General features: G+C 40.9%; 1 protein-coding gene across 2 annotated transcripts in view; it reads left to right on the forward strand.

Annotated features, from left to right (window-relative positions):
- The first annotated feature begins 488 nt into the window (after window positions 1–488).
- The window catches only part of LOC121330057 (leucine-rich repeat-containing protein 4C-like), a 674,313-nt gene continuing 648,765 nt past the window's right edge, over window positions 489–26,036 (forward strand). For both annotated transcript variants that reach the window (XM_041276311.1, XM_041276312.1), the window contains exon 1: window positions 489–1,142. The gene's annotated coding sequence lies outside the window, so the exon portion shown is untranslated. The remainder of the gene's footprint in view (window positions 1,143–26,036) is intronic.

Below are 26,036 nucleotides of genomic sequence, written 5' to 3' on the forward strand. Positions count from 1 at the left end.
CTAACATTAGTAATCTTGACAGGTATTTTTCTCTTTTTTAAAAAAGTCATAGCTCATTTATGAAATTGAAAGCAATCATGACTGAAAAGAAGAATGATTAAGATTCATGGGTTAATTAATGGGAAAGCACTGTGCATAGTATATATATATATATATATATATATATATATATATATATATATATATATATATATATATATATATATATATATATATATATATATATATTGAAAAGGACCTTTCTCCCTTTTAAAGTAAGAGACAGAACAATGCACAATTGTGTCTTTAAGAAAGACTGGATACATGGCTTATTTGTATTCTAGCCTCCTCCTTCCCTCTCATGTGTGACATAGAGAGAGCGAGCAAGAGAGAGAAAGAGAGAGAGAGAGAGGCTGAGCCAAATGCGATGCAGCAGAATGCTGTGACAGACCTGGCATTGATTTGAACAGAGGTTGCTGAATTGCAAGGGAAATAATAGTCACTTTGTACTCTGACCCAAGACAGGGAGAGCAAGGGGTGAGGGGCAGAGGGAAAAAGACTGTTTCACTTGTTGAAAAATTCAAATTTATTTGGGATTCCAGATTTTTTTTTCTTTTTCCTTTCCTCAGAGGGATTGTGTGTTTAAGAATCCTGTCTTGCATCGTAAGTCACCCTGCTATCTACAGGTCAATCTGTGAGGCAGGAAATGGTGTGGCAACACTAGTAGGACGCTTATACCAGTGCACCTTCCCAGTACAACCAGTTAAGCAAGCCCAGAGTTCAAACTGCCTGGACAGAGATATCATCTGTACAGTGCTGTACAAATTTGAGAGCTTCCATAACTTTCTAGCATTTTTTAAAAGGGAAGCTCTATATCTGAAAGGCCTGACAAGGTTTTTGTTTTTGATTTGTTTTATTGTCAGAAGAGTTGTTTGGGAAACTTGAATGAACAAGGATTGTTCTTTTTTTCTGTTTGTGACACTCCATATACACGTCTCTATTGGAGAAGAAACAAATAACCACAAAAGGATTCTACCTGTGTTTTTTTTTAAAAGATAATAGAGAAACTTATTTTATTTTTACATTGTTTCTTTGCTAGAAGAATGTTGAGTCACATGGAAGGCGTCAGTGCTGTTATTGAGATGTGATGGGGACTTGCCTTGGTGAGTGTTCTGAAGTTTTATCTTTTTTTTAAGCTGAAATTACTGTGGAATTTCTTATCACTTGTGCTGTTGGGGTCTTCTGTTTCTATTTCACCGTCTTAGCTTTTTATAAAGGACTGTTTTCTTTATCGTCTTGGAGGATATTCTGTGGCATGGCTTTTATTTTATAGTATTTTAATGTGATGATGCTGATTATTTGTGTATCTGGAGACAGCAGGTAAATACAAGTCTTCAGTGCATTGAACTCAAAGTGAAATAGTAATACCACTGATTAACTCATGTACTGATTCTAGATGTGCTTTTAAAATCCTTCAGGGAACTGCATCTGAAAAGAGCAAGCAAAATAGCTGATTGGTTGAGTTCTTTTTTGATCCGGTTCAATCTCAATTCTGCTCTAAAGCTGGAACTATACCACTGACTTGATGTTGCTTGAGGGGCTTTCAGCATGTATTGGCTACAGTTCATAAACAAATAGAAACAAACTGAAAGCAGTTTATACAATGTTTGTGATCTATTTTGTGGCTACTGAATGTGATTGTTATGTCCTTACTAATAGCACCCAGTTTCTGAGATAAATACTGTATCATCTAGGGTAGCAAGTTGAAGTAGATGGAAGGGCAGCTGGTGGATCTAATACCTTTTGCATATAAATTACAATCCCAATATGAAATATGATCCATTGGCTTGGGGTTCAAAGTAGTTAATTAAAGTGGTCCAAACCCTATACCTGGCCTCAATCACAAGCCATTGGTGCCATATATTATTACTGTAATGTGCCTTGGGATCATTGGGGTGAAATATAAGTGTATTATTATTATTATTATTATTATTATTATTATTATTATTATTATTATTATTATTATTAGTAGTAGTAGTAGTAGTAGTTGTATTAGTATTATTATTGGCTTGACAGCCTTACTTGTACATTTATAAAAGATATACTATTTTCTAAATACATGCATGACCTTAATAAAGTACAATGGTATAATTTTGGACCCCAGATGAAGATGTTACAAGAATGACTCATGTTCTTGAGGTAAGTTGACAGGCTATTGTTTTAGTTGTTGTTGCACAGACACTGTGTATATTTATAACACAGATAATTACATACTTGTGTTCAGACTGTTTGTTATGTCCGGTTTTCCGATGACAGTGTGACTTGATTACACACGTAAAAAAGGGTTTTGATTGCTCCATTATAAAGGTGATCCATTCACCATGATGGCAGTCATATTTCCTCTACTGTGACTAGTTTGAGAACAAGAGTAAAAAAATAAATAAAATTTTGCTATAAAAAAACAAAACAATTCAGCCCACTTGCCTTTCATGCTTTTTGGTTGGTAATGTATGTCTTGTTTTTTAAAAAGCTCTGAGATTCACAGGACATGCCTCAATCAATACGCATTTCAAGTTTTCTATGGACCTCTATAATTAAACTTGTCTCACATTCATCACCTGTGCATGCCTTTCCTTGGTAAATATTCATGTAAATGAGTATTACAGAATCTCTAACGCCTACAGCGAAAGTATATATATATATATGTATATTCTTAGATATATAATATATCTATATATATATTATATATATATATATCATATCAAATTATAGCTTTTTAAAATGTTACGCTTTTGCTTTTCAAAATGTTACAGCTTTACATCTATCAGACTGAGTACATCTCATTAACAGCAGCAATTAACTCAAGCAGCTGGCATAGGTGTTGAAGATAAGACTGACTTGATCTTTTTAAAAATAAGGTTCAGGATGTGGTACCAAAAAAAATAATAATTGTAAACCGAATCCATTTTGGCTTTAATAAACAAGTTCATATTGCCATGTTTATTAATGTTTATTGATATTACACAAAAGCTAGGTTTTTACTATGGTAAACCTTTGTAAGGACCTGTTCACACTATAATGCACAATCATCACAGTTTGAAAACATGATTGTGAATGAAGTGACTGGCTATCCAGTGGTTTCAGTGCCTTGTGAAGAACGTATTTCAGCTGTACTGGCATCTATGTTTATGGGCATGATCCTCACGTAGGTTTGCAGGCCTGATTGTGAATGAAGTGACTGGCTATCTAGTGGTTTGAGCATGTTGTGAAGAACGGATTTCAGCTTTACGCATCCAGGTTTATGGGCGTGATCCTCACACAGGTGTGCAGGCAATACACAGTACTTTTATTGTTACACTTAGGCCCTGTCCACACTACATAACAGATCTCCAGAACCATACTCAAAACCATTTTAATTAATCCAGCTCAGAGCATCCACACTGAAGTACCGTTTTATGTTTAGTCAGGCTTAATACGTACACACACTATTAAAATAGTTTGGTTCCAGTTCCTAGCAGCGCAATGAACAGTAGAAATGAATAAAGATAGTATCCCACCATGCACTGCATTTTATTTTATAATAATGTGTTATGCCCCATATTAATAGAGGTCCATATAGCTAAAAAGAAATAAAACAAGTATTTTGGAAAAAGTAAATGTGAATATACACACAGGTAGGGCTTTAAGTTTTCTGGTGTTATTTTTTATCAGTTGATGTCCCTTTAAACAAATTTAGCTTATTCTGTTTCATAATTAAAATAATAAAACAATCTTTGTTTTTACCTTTATATCTTGCCTGAGCCTAATTCTGGTCCCCTTAATTTTATTTCAAATATAGCTGACTTGTCAGCTACGATCCTACGATCCTCGCATTTAATTTTTGCAGTCGCCTAATTTAAAGTTGTGCTTTTGTTATTTTCCCCACTAGCTTAAAAGAGATCTCCTGACAAATGTTTTTTTAAGCATAACAATTAATACCTACTGCAGAGTGTTCACTGATAGTACAGTATTTAGCCAAACATACCACAAAGCATTTGGGGATATTGGAGGATTTGGGATATTGTACTGTACTTAACATGATATGTTACCTAATGTAAACATTTGTTTATATTTTCTAGCTGTCTAATTAAGACATTGTTTATTGATTCACTGTAATCTGCACGTTATGTTGCCTTTAATTGCTGTTTTGAAATGATGCAGAAGTTGTGCTTTATGCATACTGTACTTGTGTTATACTGTTACTTCCTGTTAATAAAATATATGTATAATATATATGTGTGTGTGTGTATATATATATATATATATATATTATATATATATATATATATATAGATAATATATTATCAGTGGCTGATCAGTGGCTACATTACTCCAACCCGTTAACCTACAGCGCTAATATTCATGCTTAGTTTCTCTTATCATCAGTTCATTTAATGCAGTGCCTTGTTTACAATTACAGCTAAGGTGCGGCCACTTGCATCACAACGTTGTTCACGGTCCTTGTCTTCCGTCATTATCAGTCCAGAGAGGGCTAAATTTCATTTAAATTTCAGTTGTTATGTGTTCATCACTTCATCAGTCTGCGCTCACAAGTATTTACAGAAACTACAGATGTAACCCTTCAGACCGCCAGTTTCCCAGTTATTCCTTGAGTAACGAGGGTAATCAACTAGTATACAATGAATTACATCAAACTTTTTTTCTATGTCAATAGAAGTTTAGGTTTGAAATATGTGAAATATTTGAAAATCCTAAGGGATTCACAAACTTTTTTTCTCTAAACAAGGTACTGTCTATTGTATAGATCAGTGGTTCCCAACCTTTTTTCAATGTAAGGGCCACCTTGGTGTTTGGAGTTTTCCCAAGGACCACTTGCCATGCATTTTTCACAACAGTATTTTTAAACTAATTAGTATGTGTATACTGTATAAGTACATGTAGAAAGTAAAGTATTTATATAACTTACCTAACCTAATGATATTTTTGTGTGCTTTTTTGAGCGCTGAATCTTGGCGTGTTGGTTAATTTGTAATAAACTACGATATAATTTATTTATTTTTTTGACATTTATGGTACTTTTCTATGAGATTTCGCTTTACAAAATTCATTAAACAGAATCAATATGCTGTTTGACATTGAAGTTCAGCTAAGAAAAGGGTGAGCTAGTTGAAGCTTATTTGAACTAAATGAATGTCATACTGGAGGCCACTCATTTAGGATTATTCTGCAAAAAGGCAGCATCAAACAATCAATTATTATTACTAGAAAAGGCTTGCATAAAATGAACAGATGTTCCCTGTTAACAACTAACAACTAACCATTTTTCTTACAGGAAAGGCCAGTGGTTGATGCTTAGTTACTTGCAAGTTCCAAACCAGTCTTCTGTCATGAAACTGAATTTTATACATTTTAAAATATCTTCTTAACATGTGACACGTTGTAAGGAATAATCACAGAGCAAGGCGAGATATCAGCACTTATTACAATAATTAAATGATAATTGTTAACAAAATACATATGACCTAATTTTCTTTAACAGTAGATAGACAGGTAAATATTGGAAAATAAGATGTATTGGGAGCGAGAAGAGGCTATTCCACTCAGTGTTGTCTTTTGCTAGCACACCATTTACAGGCAGTTGCAGTGGTTGTTGGCTGCCACTAGGGTACCAAAAATGAAAGTCCTAGTGTGGGAGAACATATACTAGGGTTGCCACCTTTTCCACAGACCAAACCCGGACATATTTTTCAGTCAGCCTAGGTCTATCAAGACTGCAGTAAACTGTAAATGGAGTTTAACACAATACCACCAGATCTTAGTACAAATCAATAATCATGCAGTATACACAGTATTGTGCTGTTGATATTTCTAGCAATCAAACTTGCAAGCCAGAAAAACAGTAGTTATATCATGGTACGTTAGAGGCTAATATTACCTGAGACAAGTAGCTGTTGTGATTTCTGAAGTGACGATCCTGTCTACCTGCTTTTTTTTTTTTTTTTTTTACAAATAATTGAAAAGTTTGTGATAGAATTATTTTACAGCCATTGTGTCATGGCAAATCCCCACCCCCCAATAAATATTAACAAACGTTATTAACAGACGTTAAAAACTAAGGCACTATCGGTTGTGTGTCGGTAAGGAGGCAGAATTAGTCAAAATGTTCTCAAATTTGGTTCTGGTTTTTCAGTGTTACTAATGGCTCCTGCTAAATATGAAATGTTTATACATACACACACAGGCATATAAGAACATAAGAACATAAGAAAGTTTACAAACGAGAGGAGGCAATTCGGCTCATCTTGCTCGTTTGGTTGTTAGTAGCTTATTGATCCCAGAATCTCATCAAGCAGCTTCTTGAAGGATCTCAGGGTGTCAGCTTCAACAACATTACTGGGGAGTTGATTCCAGACCCTCACAATTCTCTGTGTAAAAAAGTGCCTCCTATTTTCTGTTCTGAATGCCCCTTTGTCTAATTTCCGTATGTGACCCCTGGTCCTTGTTTCTTTTTTCAGGTCGAAAAAGTCCCTTGAGTCAACACTGTCAATACCTGTTAGAATTTTGAATGCTTGAATTAGGTCGCCGCATAGTCTTCTTTGTTCAAGACTGAATAGATTCAATTCTTTTAGCCTGTCTGCATATGACATGCCTTTTAAACCCAGAATAATTCTGGTCGCTCTTCTTTGCACTCTTTCTAGAGCAGCAATATCCTTTTTGTAGCGAGGTGACCAGAACTGAACACAATATTCAAGTTGAGGTCTTACTAATGCATTGTACAGTTTTAACATTACTTCCCTTGATTTAAATTCAACACTTCTCACAATGTATCCAAGCATCGTGTTGGCTTTTTTTATGCTTCCCCACATTGTCTAGATGACATTTCTGAGTCAACAAAAACTCCTAGGTCTTCTTCATAGAATCCTTCTTTAATTTCAGTATCTCCCTTATGATATTTATAATGCACATTTTCATTTCCTGTGTGCAGTACCTTACACTTTTCTCTATTAAATGTAATTTGCTATGTGTCTGCCCAGTTCTGAATCTTGTCTAGCTGATTTTGAACGACCTTTGGTGCTGCAACAATGTTTGCCATGCCTCCTATTTTTGTATCGTCTGCGAATTTAACAAGTTTGCTTACTATACCAGAATCTAAGTCATTAGTGTAGATTAGGAATAGGCGATGACATAATACTGATCCCTGTGGTACTCCACTGGTTACCACACTTCATTCTGAGGTTTCTCCTCTAATCAGTACTTTCTATTTTCTACATGTTAACCACCCTCTAATCCATGTACATGTGTTTCCTTGAATCCCTACTGCGTTCAGTTTGAGAATTAATCTTTTATGTGGGACTTTATCAAAAGCTTTCTGAAAATCTAAATAAACCATGTCATATGCTTTGCAATTATCTATTACACTATGTTACACAATTTTTGTTCCTGGGTAGTAAGTGTTATTTCCTAATTGCTTATGCCTCAAAAGTATAGAAAATGGCTATTATTCCCCACAAACTTTGCTTTTGTGGCCAGGACAGTGATATTTCAAAATCTCACTATTTCCAATGTGAAAACTGGCAAATGTGTGTCTTTTTGTTCACATAAAGTCAGAAAAAAAACAACATATGAATCCAAATTAACATGTTTTTATACTAAAGTAATACAAAAATGACTACAAAATATTTAGAAGTGAGTAGTTTTTCGAGATTTACGATTATACTGTATTTACTGTATAATGTTAATTTCTATTTCTCTCTTGGCCTTTCTAACTTCCTTTTTGAGTTGCGTTTGCAGTTCGGTGTACTCTTTCTGTGTACTTTGTTTTTGGTCCCTTTTAAAGTGCCTTTTTTCGCTGAATATTTTCTTAAATTGATCTATTAAACCATGTTGCCAATTTAGTTTTACATTTAGATTTGTCTACTTTAGGGATGTAATTGTTTTGCGCCTCTAGTACTACATTTTTGAAGAACAGACATCCTTTTTCTGTGGATGTTTTCTCTATTTTACTCCAATCTACTTCTATTAGTCTCTGTTTCATACCTTCATAGTTTGTTTTTCTAAAATTGTAAACCTTAGCTTTAGTCATTAGCTTTGGGGTTTTAAAAAGCACTTCAAATGAGACTATGTTGTGGTTTAATTACCATTGCATACCATCTAGGGTTTATGTCACAACTGTGTCCTTGCCAATTGCCATTAAAAAAAAAAAAAAAAACATTATAGCTCATAATGTAATTATTAACCATAATCAACACAATACCTCAATAAGAATTAGTGATTCTGGCTTAATTATCCCTAGATTCATGATGAAAAGAGATTAACAATTAATATTATGTTTAAGTATTTAAAATCAATAATAAATGTGTATTTGTTATGAGACAAAAATAAAACTAACAATCCAAATTATTATTACATTTATTCATATTCTCAAAGGAAGAAGAATAAAGGTTAGGCTTCATAGTTACAAAACATGTATAAAGAAGAAACAAATTAAAACATTAAAGGAAAAGTAATGCATTGTTAAATGTTAATAAAGCCTTTATGTGCTCTTTGGTCATAGAGTTCTGCATTATGAGTGAAGCAGTCTTTACAGTTCATCATGCATTGTGATTCAGTCACACATTATGTATACATGCGCCAGCTTCCACGTGGCTAAGTATGCATGTGACGACATCACTATCATGTCATCAGTTCAGTTACTTGTAAACACACAATATAAGTTTGAAACTTATTCTGTTGGTGCAATGTAAAACAAAGTCTTCTTAACACAGCCATCCTCTCTGTAAAAGTTAGCTGTCTACTGTAAGCAAAAGCTTTCGTTGTTCCGTAGAGAGCCCACCTTTTCCGGGACAGCTTTGAAGATTACATCATTGTGTCTTCGTTGAAGTCCAGAGAGAAGAGCAGAGGGTAAAGAGACCAGCTGAGAGAGTAAAAATCCTTGTTTTGAGTTTAAAAAACACAATGTATAGGCATTCCCTTGTACTGTAAACAAATCCTTGTCGGTCCTTCTGTTGGTTCACAGTATTTGATAGACAGTTGCGTGTCACACAAAAAGGGTGTGTTAGAAATGGAATGTATCCACCTATTTTGTTATCAAAGGATTTTTCATTTATCATTTAAACCTCCTATTCAATATAACTTTAGTTACATTCATTGGAGAAGCATACAAATCTAATTTTCATTCTCAATACAAAATTACAATTATAAGCATATAAAACACATAATACAAAGGATAATATTTAAAAAGTTATTAATGTATAATATTAATTTAAAACACAATAAACACTTCAGATTTATTGGGAAACTTAAAATAACTATTCCAAACTTGTGTCCACAAGTTATGTAATTAAAAATGATTCTTAAAGCATTTCAACTAACTTTTAACACAATAATGATACAACTGCATTGTAGCTATAGCTTGCCTTGATAATTTTTATGACCCCTTACAATCAGATAGCATTTTTGAAGCCGAGCTTCAAAGATTTAACACAGTTTGTGGCCTGCCTTATCTAATCAGCTTTGTAGTAGATCTGTTTAAGAATGTTCTGGAATCGGTGCTAACAAGGCAACCCCCACAGAATGTCACACAGACAACAGAATTAAATATCTGAGAAATGCTTATATTAAAATGAATTTAACCATGAATTTCTTTGCCAATGTTTTTAAGCAAATTCGCTTCACTCACTAACATTCTCATATTCACTTTGACATCCACCATTCTTTCCCTTGTCCCGCACACGCTTCTTTAACGTGTGCTGTATACCACCTGTCAGACGGTGGGATCACATGATTGATTGGTGGACGTATTATTGGCAATCCAATCCAAACCGCCAATAAAGATGAAATAAATTCCACTCCAAAATGTCCTATTATATGGTATGTCAAAGAAAATATTCAAGGAAGGTTGGAAGGTACATTTCTATATATGAAAATAACAAAAAAAAAAGTAAAAACAAAACACAGTGGGTAAAACAGTAAAACACAAGTTTGCCATCCAGTGGCTCAGTGCTGTTCCCACTAAAAGGGAGGTTCCATTCCAGGAACCTTCTCCTTAACACACTCTAAAGCTGAGGTGGGAATAAAATCCCTGGACCAATTAAGTGCTTATTAGAAGCTTAATTGGTCCAATTAAGTTAGGGTACAGCTGGAACACAAACCAGGTGGGACATCACCCTTCCAGGACGAGGGTTGGAGACCACTTCCCTAAACTAATCCCTATGCTGATCTCTTGGATCCCGGGTAACATGCAGTGATCACGAGTGGTTGCTTTGTTTGCTCACCCTGGTTTGTGCAAGCAGTTGTGATTCCCAGCCAATTCACTTCCACCTTGCTGACAAACAACAAATGGACAACTAAGAACAAAGGACTGGCTTTTCAGCCCTAAAGCAGGGCTTCTCAAACTCAGTCCAGGGAACCTTGTGTCTGCTGGTTTTCATTCCAATCAAACTCTCAATTATTTAACTATACCCTTAATTGAACTGATAATGTCCTTAATTTGACCTTTTTACTTGTTTTCAGCTCTTAAACATTTGTAGATTTCAAGTTAGCAATAACATAACTTGAACGGCAACTGTTTAAGAGCTGAAAACAAGTTAAAAGGTATAGTTAAGTAATTGGAATGAAGACACCGTGTAACAATTTTTTTTTTTTTTGTTCCTGGGTAGTAAGTGTTATTTCGTAATTGCTTATGCTTCAAAAGTATTGAAAATGGCTATTATTCCCCACAAACTTTGCTTTTGTGACCAGGACAGTGATATTTTGAAATTTACCTATTTTCCAGAACATTCCAGATAGATTCAGTGCAGAGTAAATTTGGAGTAATGTCTAGAACTTTCTAGTAATATAAATAGTAGTATAAATACAGGGGCCTTAAGCCCACCAGTTCAGTTTAGTTCCAGCTGCCTAAGTGGATACATATCTGCATTTTTCTGAGATGGCATCAAGAGGCTGCAAGCATCCGGCAGATGCATTTTGCTATGTCTGCGGCCAATTTATCAAGACAAGAGTGAAAAAGTACTCCGTGGAAGCATCTGCTAAGATTTGTGAGGTCTACAAGGCATATTTCGGCATGCCTGTCGGGGATCAAGACAAATCCTGGGCACCTCATTTCACCTGGGAGCACTGCAAAAAAACTCGAAGGTAAGATGGACAATTGTTGCTCGGAATTTTATGTTATAAAATGTGTTAATTTTTAAAATTGTAAAAGTTTTTAATTTTAAAATGTTTTACAATTTTCATTGTTATTGAAAAATATATCATATGAAAAATGTTGCGAGAATCTCTTACACATTAGTCATGGGTGAAATAAATGTATTTTTGTAGGATGGTACAGAGGGGAAAAGAGAGCCATGAAGTTCGCTATCCCAAGAATTTGGCGGGAACCCACTGACCACTCAAGCAACTGCTACTTCTCCATGGTGGACCCTTCCAAATGTCTGACTGGCAAGAATGCACCTGCTATCACGTATCCGGACCTTCTTTCATCCATCGCCCCGGTGCCACATTGCTATGAGCTCCCCATACCCACTCCTCCGGAGAGAGAGCAGCCGTCTTTAGAAGAGAGCAGCAAGTCAGAGAGCGAGGAAGACGTTGTAGATCCAGATGACAATTTCAGAGGTGGAGCTGAGGAGAGAAACCCATACTACCCCAACCAAAAAGACCTCAACGACTTGATTAGAGATCTTGGTCTCACCAAGTCCAATGCCGAGCTTTTGACGTCTAGGCTCAAGCAGTGGAACTTGTTGGATGAAAGTGTGCAAGTCGCAGATCAGAGGAAGCGTCACCAACCTTTTTCCAGCTTCTTCACCCGTCAAGATGGGCTCTGCTTCTGCCACAATGTGACCAGTCTGTTCGAGGCAATCGGAATCGCCTGTAACCAGAATGAGTGGCGCCTCTTCATTGACAGCTCATCCAGGAGCCTCAAAGCCGTGCTGCTCCATAATGGTAACAAGTACCTGTCTCTTCCCCTGGCTCACTCGGTGCACCTCAAAGAGGATTACAACAGCATCAAGACCTTGCTGGACGCCTTGAAGTATGATGAGTACGGCTGGGAGGTCATAGGAGACTTCAAAATGGTGGCATTCCTGATGGGTCTCCAAGGTGGTTTTACCAAGTTTCCCTGCTATCTTTGCCTTTGGGACAGCAGGGACACCAAGGCGCACTACCACAGGCGGGACTGGCCACAGCGGACCGAGTTCTCTGTGGGGAGGAACAACGTCAAGTGGGAGCCACTGGTGGACCCCCGGAAGGTGCACATCAAATTGGGCCTTATGAAACAATTTGTCAGAGCTCTAGATAAGGAGTCGGCAGCCTTCAAGTACCTTCAAGACTTCTTCCCTAAGCTGTCTGAGGCAAAGGTCAAAGCCGGTGTCTTCGTCGGACCACAGATAAAGAAGATCCTGGAGTGCAATGAATTCCCCAAGAAGCTCACTAGTAAGGAGAAAGTGGCTTGGAACAGCTTTGTCGCAGTGGTTCGGGGCTTCCTGGGCAATCACAAGGCCGAAAACTATGTGGAGCTGGTTGAGACTCTGGTGAAGAGCTATGGCACAATGGGCTGTAGGATGTCCCTCAAAGTCCACATCCTTGATGCTCATGTTGATAAATTCAAGGAGAACATGGGAGCATACTCGGAGGAGCAAGGTGAGTGCTTCCACCAGGATATACTGGACTTTGAACGTTGCTACCAAGGACAGTATAACGAGAACATGATGGGAGACTACATTTGGGGACTGATTCGTGAAAGTGATTTACAGTATAATCGTAAATCTCGAAAAACTACTCACTTCTAAATCTTTTGTAGTCATTTTTGTATTACTTTAGTATAAATACATGTTAATTTGGATTCATATGTTGTTTTTTTCTGACTATGTGAACGAAAAGACACACATTTGCCCGTTTTCCCATTGGAAAGTGACATTTTGAAATATCACTGCCCTGGTCACAAAAGCAAAGTTTGTGGGGAATAATAGCCATTTTCTATACTTTTGAGGCATAAGCAATTAAGAAATAACACTTACTACCCAGGAACAAAAAAAAAAAAAAAATCGTTACACAGTATAATCAGTCTGGGTGTAATAAACTCTGACTTTGTTTGCGTCAACTTATCTTCTTACCCCACATTTCCTTCATTCTTCCTTACAAGTGGAGCTGAGGTAGTTGTTTGAGATGGGCTGATCATGCATGTAGACACCTTTGTGATAAAGATTAGACCCTCCATTCTGCAAAAGATTTCCAGATCAAGCCACTACAGATGCACTGAATCCATCTCAAAAGATTTGGCTGAATACTGAATCTACAAAAACTGTCAAGAAAACTGAAGTAAACTGTTCAATGAAAAACAGATTGGCAGTTACTAACAATGGACGCGCACAATCTATAGTGTTGAGCCTTTTAGTCATTTTTATTACCGAATGGAAATATATCCCGGAATAAGATTTCAGTTTGAAACGTACACAATTTACCGCTAGTCCCCTCCCCCCACAACAGAAACCTCAAAATACAGAACCGTTTACTTTACTTTTACAAGAGCTGTATCTTTGTGTAAACCACTATTTTCTTAAATGATGTTTCAACCTGTCACCTGATCTGAGAGTAGGGTTGCCAACAAGCTCCAGAATCTCGGGACACTAAGGAAAGTCAGGTTTTGTAACTCATCTCTCAACTGCAATGTATTCAGAAAAGTGAGTGTGAATTGTGTGAACAGTCGCTAAATTAATTTAATTGTTTTACTTAGTTGTTATCAAAAGCACACACATGTAATTCTAAAAGGTATTTACAGTGCCGACCCAAGGGACTTTTTCAGCCTGGAAAAAGAAACAAGGACCAGGGGTCACAAATGGAGATTAGACAAAGGGGCATTCAGAACAGAAAATAGGAGGCACTTTTTTACACAGAGAATTGTGAGGGTCTGGAATCAACTCCCCAGTAATGTTGTTGAAGCTGACACCCTGGGATCCTTCAAGAAGCTGCTTGATGAGATTCTGGGATCAATAAGCTACTAACAACCAAACGAGCAAGATGGGCCGAATGGCCTCCTCTTGTTTGTAAACTTTCTTATGTTCTTATGTTCTTATATGCCTGTGTGTGTATGTATAAACATTTGCCTTGTACTGAGAAGGGACTGCTATTGATGACCAGGGTGTGCTGGTTCATACCATTATACAGTTTAAACACATGCTAGATTTCTTTGAACCAGCATCTGAAGGCAGGTGCAGGGACAGACCAGAAAGGGTTAAGCTGAAACAACAGCTTCTTTTCTAATTGAGGATGAGGTACTGGGTATCAATGATTACAAGATGTGCTTTGTGATTTCAAACATTGTTCTTCTTTTGTAGCAATTTCTGTGTTTTCTTTATCTCAAACTTTCACAGCCCTAGTGGTGATTGAGGCTAATGCAATGTAAATGGTTGCTAATTATTCATTAGACTGCACAACTGATTGCACCTCACTATTCATATCCCCTGCCAACACAACAAGAGAGCATTACCCTCTGAATAGAACTGTATAGGATTATCTTCAGCAACATTAATTTACGCACTGAATAGCTCTGTGATGTGTGGAGCTATCTACCCACTGCTAACAAGCTATACTAAATGAATCTGCTCAAGGTCACCTGCTGCTGCAGTCCCAAATGTCTTAAAGGTGTAAACCAATGGTTCTTAACCCCAGTCCGCGCGGACCCCTGTGTCTTCTGGTTTTCATTCCAATTGAGCTCTCAGTTACTTAACTAAACCCTTAATTGAACTAATAATTTGCTTAATTAGACCTTTTTAATTGTTCTCAGCTCCTAACAAGTTGCAGATTTCAAGTTGCTTACACAATTTCACAGTTAAATTGAAATCTCCAACTGTTTCCAACTGTTTAAGAGTTGAAAACAATTAAGGCGGCCTAATTTACCAAATTGTTAATTCAATTCAGGGTGAGTCATACAGACAGGGGGAGCACAGGGGTCCCAGAGTGTCTCACCTGGTAAAAGCATGGCAGCGTGGTGTGCAGGGCGAGTCATACAGTCAGGGGGAGCGTCTCACCTGGTAAAAGCATGGCAGCGTGGTGTGCAGGGTGAGTCATACAGTCAGGGGGAGCGTCTCACCTGGTAAAAGCATGGCAGTGTGGTGTGCAGGGCGAGTCATACAGTCAGGGGGAGTGTCTCACCTGGTAAAATCATGGCAGCGTGGTGTGCAGGGTGAGCCATACAGTCAGGGGGAGCGTCTCACCTGGTAAAAGCATGGCAGCGTGGTGTGCAGGGTGAGTCATACAGTCAGGGGGAGCGTCTCACCTGGTAAAAGCATGGCAGTGTGGTGTGCAGGGCGAGTCATACAGTCGGGGAGTGTCTCACCTGGTAAAAGCATGGCAGCGTGGTGTGCAGGGTGAGGCATACAGTCAGGGGGAGCACAGGGGTCCCAGAGTGTCTCACCTGGTAAAAGCATGGCAGCGTGGTGTGCAGGGTGAGTCATACAGTCAGGGGGAGCACAGGGGTCCCAGAGTGTCTCACCTGGTAAAAATATGGCAGGGTGAGTCATGCAGTCAGAGGAGCACAGGTTTACGTCTTGGCTGTGCAAAGTTGCTGGTCTTCGATGGAGATTCCAGAAGAAGTGTCACATTGGGTCTGGTTCTCCATGGGTTAAGGAGCCAGAACCAGCTGGGACTGTTTCTCCTTTTGTGTTTCAGTGGACCCTGCTGGGCAGGCGCCAGGTGAGCTCAAGTGTCCTCCAGTGACCGGCAGCTCAGACATTTTAGAATGGTAGAAAAACAGGTGTAAAATAATTGGGCACTCAAATTAAATTAATGAAATATATTCATTAAAAATCATTACTGATGGCAATTTCACTTAGAATTACTGTTTAATTTTTTTTGTACTGCACAAACAAAAATATACAAAACAATTAAAAACAAAACTAATATCTTACTGTTATCGCATATACATGCATTGCACACAAAGCAAATTAAATATCTACTGAAGCAGTTTTTATTTTAGCCAGCAAGGTCTTCACTTGTGGCAGCAATGCAATAACAAAAGTGACAGGGCAGCGATGTCAGCTCCCTAGCAACAAGACTCCTATATTGGGAATGGATTCTTTCAATGCAGCAGGGTTGTGCATTTGAGAAAGGAGAGGAAGATTAATTGGAGACTTAAGTTGATGAGAAGCAATTACCCTCCACAGTACGAATTAAAACGATGTGCTGCTTTCTATACGAAAAATGAGACAAAGCAGATTGCGTAGAGGATTTATATTGTACCCTGACACCCCCAATAAAACAAGGAGGTTGTTGTAGAGTATTTGTTAGCCTATTTGCTTTTCTATGGGTCTCTCGCTTTATCGGAGTTGAGAATTGTACATCTTTTCACAGCTACTCCAAATTGTCATTAGCACTATTTTGTTGTAAATAGTAAAAAGGCAACAAATAACAAACCACAAATACATAACTCCGATGTGTATTTAGAAGCTTGTGAATTGTTTCCTATTATTTTTAGAATTATAATTTTTGTTTTATCCTCGACAAAATGGGCCCTACTTTCAAAGCATTTATTCCAGTCGTAACTATTTTTTGAAAGATGAAAATTCAATGAAAAAAGCAAAACAAAACTCAGACACAAGTAATTGCGTACCATAGATACTTTCATTTACATTACTGAGATGTTTTGTAATGTTACTAGGTATTTTCTCCTTTCAAAAAAATAGGAATTAAAAGACATGAGTAAAACCAAATTGCATGGGAGTAAATAGCTCTGTAATCTACCACCTGTGTACTTTAATCTGCTGGACATCGAATGCAGGTGAGCGACACTGAGGCAATGCCCTGGTGTGAGGATTGTACTTGTTTCCTATAAAATGTTGCAAATGTTTTGCTCAGTAAAATACAGCTTGCTAGTGAACTGCCTTTAACACCACTCTACTGTAAAGAAGGCTCCTGCATATTAAAAAAAACAAAAAAACCTTCTTCACATAATTAATGAGTTAAATTAGTTCTACATAGATTAGTTCTGTATGTGTCCACCCACACTAACACGGTCTTCTTTAAATCAGCCAGGTCAAAACAGTAAAATGTGTTGTAAACACTGTAGCATATGTTTACAAGCAAACAAATAACAAAAGCAACAAAACAAAGGCTAACCCATCCTTTTAAAGGACTATTCATTACCAGTCATTCTCAAATGAAGAGTAAGAAACATTTGGTGAGAAAGAGACGGTTCCCTTTCAATAGAATGACAACCATTACCGAATGGGAAGAGCCCTCTCTGACCGCCAATCACTGAGCATATATAAAAAAGCTGCCCTATCAGGGCCCTGCTGTGAGGGGGAAGTCCCTCCCACCTCCTGCTGAAGAGGGATGTCCTCACAGTAACATATGGCCATTTTCTCTCACTTTACTGAGACAGGTCACAGATTGCCTTGTGCTTTCTTGTCCGAATTTGGCTGATTTGTTGGTTTCTACCTTCAAATTTAAAAATACTCACTGTAAAGTCATGCTTTCAAGCGTTATTGAGAGTGCTCCTGCCTGATTCACCCATCAGTTTACTGACTATCTGGTTTTGACCCCTCTTGCGAGATTGACAAGCGGCCATTACACTGTTTTCACTACACAAGGCCTTGTGTAGTTTTGCTATACTGTGTTGGGAGCTGTTATGGTGCTGTAAGGAGACCCCGCGGGCTCGCGGTGTCATCCTCTACATCGATTTAATCGTACACAGTGACCAAAACAAAACAAAACAAAAAAAAGACGACAGCTCAGGCCTAATGCCCCTCTCAAGTCTAGGGCTTTCCATAGCGCGGCTGTGCTTGCTCTCGGCGCCCATACCGACTGAATCTGCTACATAGCCCGGCATTGACCACAGTTCTTTCCGCTGACTTCAGGCTTTTGAGACAGTACCTACCCGGCCTCGATTGACTTGGCACTGGTGTAACCATCATCGGCGCTATCTACAGCCTAGCACCGACCTCACTCCCCATCAGCACCAGGGGACAGGTGGTCACCACGCAGGTACCAGTCTCCTTCCCCGCGCAGGTGCAGACGATCTCTGTCAGTCGCCTCGGAGGCATACAAGCTCGGCTGAGCGGCGCTTCCAAGAGCTGGCGGAGACTGTGAGGGCTCAGCAAACTATGCTGGAGACCCTACTTAAGTCGCAGGGCAGACTGCCCCCCTACCACCGGGAAGCCCCAACTTCCACAGCCTCGTTCCCCATCCCCTGCACGCCCCAACTTCCACAGTCTCGTTCCCCATCCCCACTACCTAGACCTCCTAGCCCAGATGAGCTGTCCTTCATGGTGTTGAGACCCAGACACTTCCATTGGGCAGGCCACAGCGGAGGGCTCCTTACCGCCCCTGCCACATGTGTCGCAGAGGGAAGAGTTCCAGGCACTAATGCAGCATGCAAATGCAGCCACAGACGTTCCCTGGCTGGCAGAAAGGAAAGGGGAACAGATTTCTCCAGCAAAAAGGGCTCCCACAGCAAGCCCTTCAATTGTGCCTGGATTTCCTGGAATTGGTGCTCTTCTCCTGGAGCAACCCAGCATCTGCACCCTCAGCATCCAGAACAACAGAGTCTCTGTTGCACACTGTAGGAGCCCAAGAAGCGGGCCTAGGCACATTCCCCACCATCGGGGACACGGCCAATGTATTGGTGCAAGGTTCCACCTTAAAAAGGTGTATGCATCGGCAGTGCTGTCAGTCAAAGCAGCGAACGCCATGGCTTTACTGGTGCTCTACCAGACCCAGTTAGCAGAGAGGCGGCAGGAAAGATCTACAGAGTCAGACATAGGGGAGCTCCAGGCGGTAGGAAGGTGACTGACCTAATGGGGGGGAGTTAGGCCAGGCATCAGGGCGGTCACTGGCGGCGATGGTGGCTGCTTGCCGGCATTTGTGTCTGACACAATACAAGGTCATGGAGACCGAGAAGGTGGTGTTACTGGATGCCCCCATTACACCAGGGCAGGAATTTGGGGCAACCATTGATGTGAGCCTTGAGAGGTCCCACAGGGCCATGCAGGTCGCCTCCAAATTCTCGTGCCTTCCGGCTTACCGTCAGCGGCCAGGTGGCCTTCACAGCCTGCAGGGGCAATAGGGCCTGAACGCCGCCCCCCACCCCAGAACAGACAAGCAGGCATAGGAAGAGCCGGCAGCAAGGAACCACCACCGGCCAGGGGTAACCGGTTCTCCGGCTGGAGACAGAGGCCAGGGCCTAAGAAAGACCCACCCCCAAGGCAACGACCCATGGCAAGGCTGCACCCAGGAGTCCTGGGTGCTATCGACAATGAGACATGGATACAATCTACAATTCCGCTTAAGTCTGCCACCCTACAAGGGTGTGCTTCTCACCACCGTCGAACAAGCGAGCATGATACTCCTTCAACAGGAGATCACCAATCTTCAACAGAAGAATGCTGTGTGATTGGTAAATCCAAGCGATGCCCTCAACAGCTTTTACTCCAGGTACTTCTTGGTGCCCAAGAGGGACGACGGTTTCAGACCTATTGTGAACCTCAGGGTTCTCAACTTGTTCCTCAAACAGAGGAATTTCAACATGTTGACAGCGCAGCGCATCCTCCAGTCCGTCCAACTGGGCGACTGGTTCACATTGATCGACCTGCAAGACGCCTACTTCCATGTCTCGATCCGTCCCACGCACAGTAAGTATCTGCGCTTCGCCTTTCAAGGACACGAGTACGAATTCTGAGCACTGCACGTTTTCAAAGTGCATGAATGCAGCACTGGCTTCATTCAGGCTGCGGAGTATTCGGATCCTGAACTATCTGGACGATTGGCTAGTTTGCGCACATTCCAAAGCAAGCACAGAGGCACACACAAAACAGGTCATAGATCATGTGACAAAGTTAAGGCTCTCAGTACATCAACAGAAGAGAAACTTTGTACCATCTCAGTCTACAGTGTTCCTGGGGATTAAACTGAACTCTGAGCATGCTTGCCTCACTGTCGGAAGAGAGGAATCGGTCATTGGAAGCCACACTCTCCCTATTCAGAGAGGATGCTCTCCTACAGGTCAGAATATATTCAAGCCTGGGTAAACACACTGAAGGTGCACTCAGTCAGAGATCGGTACCAGCTGGTGAGAGTGTCCAGACAATGTTGGAAGACACTGAAGTGGTGGCTCTGTCCTGACAATCTGTGCCTTGGCTCTCCCCTTGGATCCCCTCACAGAAGGGAAGTGATCACTACAGACACCTCCAGCTTGGGCTGGGAAGTGGTCTGGAATGGGAGAGGAATAAGAGGTCAGTGGAAGGGACATTGGCAGCAAGTGCACATAAATGCCCAAGAGCTGCAAGCAGTGAACCTGGCGTTCTCATTTTCGCCAGCAATTAGCAAAAAAAACATGTGCTGGTCCGGATGCACAATACTACAGTATTAGTCTACATAAACCACCAAGGTGGCCTGCGCTCACTGGGCCTTCACCACACAGTGCACAGACTCCTGTCTGTGCACTGTGAAATTTGCACAGAAATTTGCATTCCATCAGGATGGTTCACCTCCCTGGTGTGGACAACAAGGCAGCAGACCTCCTGTCCAGAAGAGCTCCAGAATGATCAGAATGGAGACTGCATCCCCAAGTGGTGCAACAAATTTGGGAGAGGTTCAGTACTGCACGAGTTGACCTCATTGCCCCCTATGGTTCTCCATGGAGAGAGACGGGGGCTCCCTTGGAGTTGACGCGCTAGCTCACCCCTGGCCACAGGGGCTTTTGTATGTGTTCCCTCCACTACCATTAATACCCCTGACACTAGAGAGGATCAGGTGGGTCCTCAAGTGGGATTTAGAACTGGTACTGTGGGTCCATATGGGTCCCCCATTCGAGCCCATGGTGTCAGCGAAACTGTGCTCTGTTCCCTTGAAGGTGACGTTTTTAATAGCATTACATCTGCCAGACAAGTCTAATGAGCAATTGTTCAACACCTGTTCTCCAAATGTAGGTTTCTTATTGATTCTTAGTCCTTGTGGTATTTGCTTAGCCCTCCAATATTCAGATAATAGGTAATAGTGAGTTTCTTTTTTGCCAAGATATTCCAATTTGGATTTCAAATTCAACACATTTTCATCCAAAAGTTGTGGAATCATTAAGTGATCTCCAAAATATGGCCCAAAATATTGCCGTAAGTTATGCTCGCTTATATATTGGATATTGGGAAAAACAGTATGGCATTGCCTCTAACCCACTTTTACAGTATGTTTTGTTTTGGAAGATACATTGACAGTGTACTATTAATATGGACAGGATCAGAGACTGGTTTATTTATTTAATTATTTTAGATTTCATAACAGAGGTACAAATTTGGCGCTATGGTGCTAAATTCTAGTGCCAGGGTACCCTATATAGCGCCAGCCACATTAAATTATGGTGCCAGTAGACATGATTCATTTTTTTATCATTGTTGTAGTCGTTAGTATCCATAGATGATGATTGTTCCCCATTATATTAGGTATGGGATGTTCCTGCCCTTTGGATAGGTATTGCTGAGCTCTGTACCAGAGCTGCTGATTTTGTTTTGACACGGCAGGAGTTAAGGATTCGGAAGTCTCATCTACATAAATCACCATCATCTCATGACAATTGGCTTACTAAAACAGCACATGATCATTTCTGTGTCCACTGTTCTAATAAGCATAACACCAAATATTTGACCACCCACACTGGTCGTAAATATACTATTCAAGGTTGTATCAACTGTAACAACTAATGTGTTATACAGGATTTCCTTAAATGTCCTTGTGGCTTAAACACAAATAAATGTAAAAGTGCATATAGCAGAAAATATGCTGCAATATAAAATAACAACATGGGCTATGCAATAGCTAGACACTACAAAGCTATGAATAATGATTCTGCCTCAAGTCTAAAATTTATAGGACTTGAAAAGGTCTCAGTCTCAGAGAGGTGGTAATATACTGTAATTAATCAGCTGTTATTATTGAACCAATGATGTAGTCCTAAATCTGAAAGAACCGAACTGCAGTTCAAATATAGATTTTCTTAAAGGAAAATTATACAAATTCGTGTTTTGTTTGTAAATTGAACTTGTGGTAACAAGATAGATAGAGATACTTTTTTTGTTTTACTTTTTGAAAAAACTAACAATTAAATAGAATACAAACAATCAATATTTATAAAACAGATATTATCATGAAATCAATTCAGATCCACCCAAGGTGAACAAAACAATACATAAAATACTGAGGACACATAAAAATTCACATCACAGATACTCCTCCAGATCACCATGCTTAACAGCACACAACACACTGTCTACACACCAGACTTCCTCAAACATTGCTAAATTATGCATTGCCTTATAAAAATTTTAATCCAGTCTAACCCGTGTTAATACAAGCATTCTAAAAATAACAAAAGGATCAGTATTTAAAACATCATTCATTTTGTTTTTTCTGCTCTTTAAAATTGCTAATTTGGCCTGTCCAATAATAAAATTCACCAGCTGGATTGAGTACTTTCTCTTTTTACAATACTTAAAACCAAAAATAAAAAAACACCTCAGAGAACACAAAATCCAACCCAGCAAGCAATTCCGTCAGAGCAGCAAACAAAGGTTTTAATCTGGTGCAGAACACAAAACAATGATAAACACTCTCCCTCTGTGAGCAAAATGGACAGGAATCCTTCACCTCGGGGTTTATGATGCTCACAAAGGAGTTAACGGCAATGATGGTATTCAAGATCCTCCACTGCAGATCCCCCGATCTTTTTGGCTGTGGTGGCTTATACAGGGTTCTCCAAGCTGGCACTATCTGTTCCGCCACCCCCAGCCTCTCTCTCCAGTGTGTGTCTGGTATTGCCCTGAGCTATTGCTGGTAACTGCCCTTTACACACACCCTATACAGCTGTTTCCCCTCTACTGTACAGAGAGGGAGATCTCTCAGACCCTCTACAGTCAGTAAACCCTGGTCGTCAGAAGCCTGACTGATCGCTGGGGACACTAACAGTGATGGAAAGGGGGAATCAGTGTGAGGAACTCTCTGATCCCCAAACAGCTGGCTTAAGAGCTCCATCCCCTCACCAGGGAGAGCAGCATGCATCTGGGTGAGGAAACGCTCAGCAGTGCTGACAGATCGCATCCCCAGAGCAGACGCTAACCACTGAGGAGTCACCCAGCTGTAGGTGTTAAAATCTAAAATAACTTTAAACTTTACAACACCTGCCTTCACTAACATATGTATAAAAGTAGAAGACTGAACAATGTCATACTTCAGGAATGTATTATATATTAACGATTCTTCTAGGAGCCAATCAAGGATAATGTTTTCAGTGTCCCTCTGCTCAATACGCACCCACTGCTATGCCCTCAGCAGGCTCTTATAGTAGTCTGGCAGTCGGTCCATCTCCATTTTACCCATTTCTAGCAAAAATAGACCCCTATCCAGACCCAGCCTCCCCACCTGCTGCAGGAAGGCACAGGCAAACTGCCTCCATGGGAGGCCCTCAGTGCAATACAGCAGCCTCTGCAGGGCCTGTAACCTAAAAGCCTCCATCTTGCTAGAAAGGTCTATGAGTCCCTGCCCCCCCTCAGCCAGAGGCAGGTACAGCTCACTCTGTCTGATCCAATGCACCCCATCCCAGAAAAACTCCAGCATTACAGCCTGAACCTGTTTTACTAATGACTGTGGGGGCTCCAAGCAGATGAACCTGTGCCACAAGCTAGTGGCCACCAAGGTATTATTAATAAGTACCCTACCTCTATAGGAGATCTGGGGAAGCAGCCATTTCCACCGCTGTAACCTGCCTTTCACCTTCTCCACCATCCCCTCCCAATTCCTCTGCACTGTGCTGTCATCCCCGAGATGGACACCCAGATAAAGAAGCCCACCCCTGCTCCAATGCAAACCAGCAGGTAAAATTGGAGGACGACAACCCCTCCAGTCACCCAGAAGCACTGCACTACTCTACCCTTATCCCAGTTTACTTTAGCAGATGACAGCTTCTCAAACAGTCTTTGACAGGTGCCTACACTGTCAACATCAGTTTGGTTGTTAAATACAGCAATGTCATCTGCATAAGCCGTTACCTTCACTGGTTTACCAGGACACTAAGGAATGGACAGTCCAGTCAGTACCCTCCTCAGCTCATTTATAAGAGGCTCTATTGCTAAATCGTAGAGCATACCAGACATGGAACACCCCTGTCTAATACCTCTCTGAATGGGGAAAGGGGCGCTTAAGCCACCATTGATTTTCAATAGACCGGAAAAGTCATCATAGAGCAGCTGAACCTTCTCTAAGAAACCGGTCCCAAACCCAAAAGCTTTTATTGCCCTCCACAGGTAGAGGTGATCTACCCGGTCCAAAGCCTTTTCCTGATCCAACGACACTACACCTGCACTGAAACCAAAAAGCTTGGAGGCTGCCAGTATATCTCGAATTAGAAAGATATTATCAAAAATGGATCTGTCTGGAACGCAGTATGTTTGGTCTCCTTGCACCACCCGCCCTATCACAGTCCTGAGGCGGTTTGCGAGGGCTCTAGAAAGGATATTATAATCGGCACAGAGCAACAACACAGGTCTCCAGTTTTTAATACTACACAAGTCTCCCTTTTTAGGGAGGAGAGTGATGACCGCTCTTCTGCAACTCTGAGGCAGAATTTTATCCTGCACACTCTCCCTGAAAACATTCAACAAGTTCTCTCCCAGCAGAGACCAGAACTTTTTATAAAACTCCACTGGGAGGCCATCAAGTCCAGGTGTCTTTCCATTGTTCAGCCCCTGCAGGGCATCAGAGAGTTCAGAGAGTTTCAGAGGACTTTCCAGCCCCTTGGCTTCCTCCTCAGACAGCTGAGGTCCTGCAACAAACGCTGTGATTCCCCAGTTTCCTCCACCGCCTCTGCTGTATACAGGTCCTTATAAAAACCCACAGCCAGCTTCCGGATCTCTGCGTGCTCCCTGAGCTCCTGCCCAGCCACTGTCCTCGGGCAATGAATCACTTTGCTCTGTGCGCTCTTCTTCTCCAGCCCAAAGAAATAGTGAGTGGGTGCATCCATCTCTGCACACTGCTCGGCTCTGCAGAGCTCTCAGGCTCCATACCAACACAGCTGCCATCAGACAAAACTCTGTGTTTTTTTGTGACAGCACTGCCCTCTGTTTTGCTCACCCTTTTTCCCCTCCTGGCAGTCTAAAAACCTCACTATCCTCTGCAAACTTTACCCCTTATATCTGTATCTGAACATCACCCCACACACTAGCAACCGTCTCTGTGTCCATTTGCTCAGTCTTCCTCCGTTCCGTGACTTTCTGCGCTCTCACTGCCTTTTGCTGTATCTTGTGCTTTGGTTTGGCTTTCTGCCCCCACCACAGCATCACTGCCTGCCTCCTGGGGCTCAGCTGCCCCCCCCCCCCCTCCCGTCACTAGCCTGCTTTCCCTCCGTGCTGCCCGGAGGTACTGATCTGCCATCGAGCCCAGCACCGGACGGTCCTGGTTTCTGCTTATCAGCAGTCTCGTCTCTTACTCCCATCCCGCTCCCCACTCTCGGGACAGTTTTTCACCAGGTGTCCTTCAGTCCCACACCTGAAACACCAAGTCAGAGGTTGCATAAATAACATAATCACTGCCATCCACCTTAAACTTAAGCGTGATGTTAAGATCTTCATCGATGTTTTTTAGAATCATAAACAACTGCCTTCTGAACGACATAACGTTTCAAATGTGGTGACTTGCAGCCTAAAGGGATTCTCTTCAGCCTGGACATGAGCTGCCCATATCTAGCCAGCTCCCTCTCTATCACTTCATTTTTCAGGAACAGAGGAACATTAGAAAGGGTGATTTTCCTAGCTGGGACAGCTAAAGGAATTACTGGAAGAAAAGTTATTAACAATCCCCTTTTCTACAACCATTGATACTAACTCCACCGTACCTAAAAAAACCACAATCGAGCCGCTCATGCGAGAAGCTGATTTTACGTTTTCACAACTGACTTCCTCCCCAATAGCGAGCACACATTCCTCCAAAGGGAGGAACCCCTTGGCAGAAAAGAAAAGTTTGGCGGTGGCCTCCCTCCTGTGCCGGCCATCCTGCCCGCTGTCGCTGACAGAGCGCCAGCTCAGCACGTA

The sequence above is a fragment of the Polyodon spathula genome, chromosome 17, assembly GCF_017654505.1.
Source record: "Polyodon spathula isolate WHYD16114869_AA chromosome 17, ASM1765450v1, whole genome shotgun sequence".
Classification (NCBI taxonomy): domain Eukaryota; kingdom Metazoa; phylum Chordata; class Actinopteri; order Acipenseriformes; family Polyodontidae; genus Polyodon; species Polyodon spathula.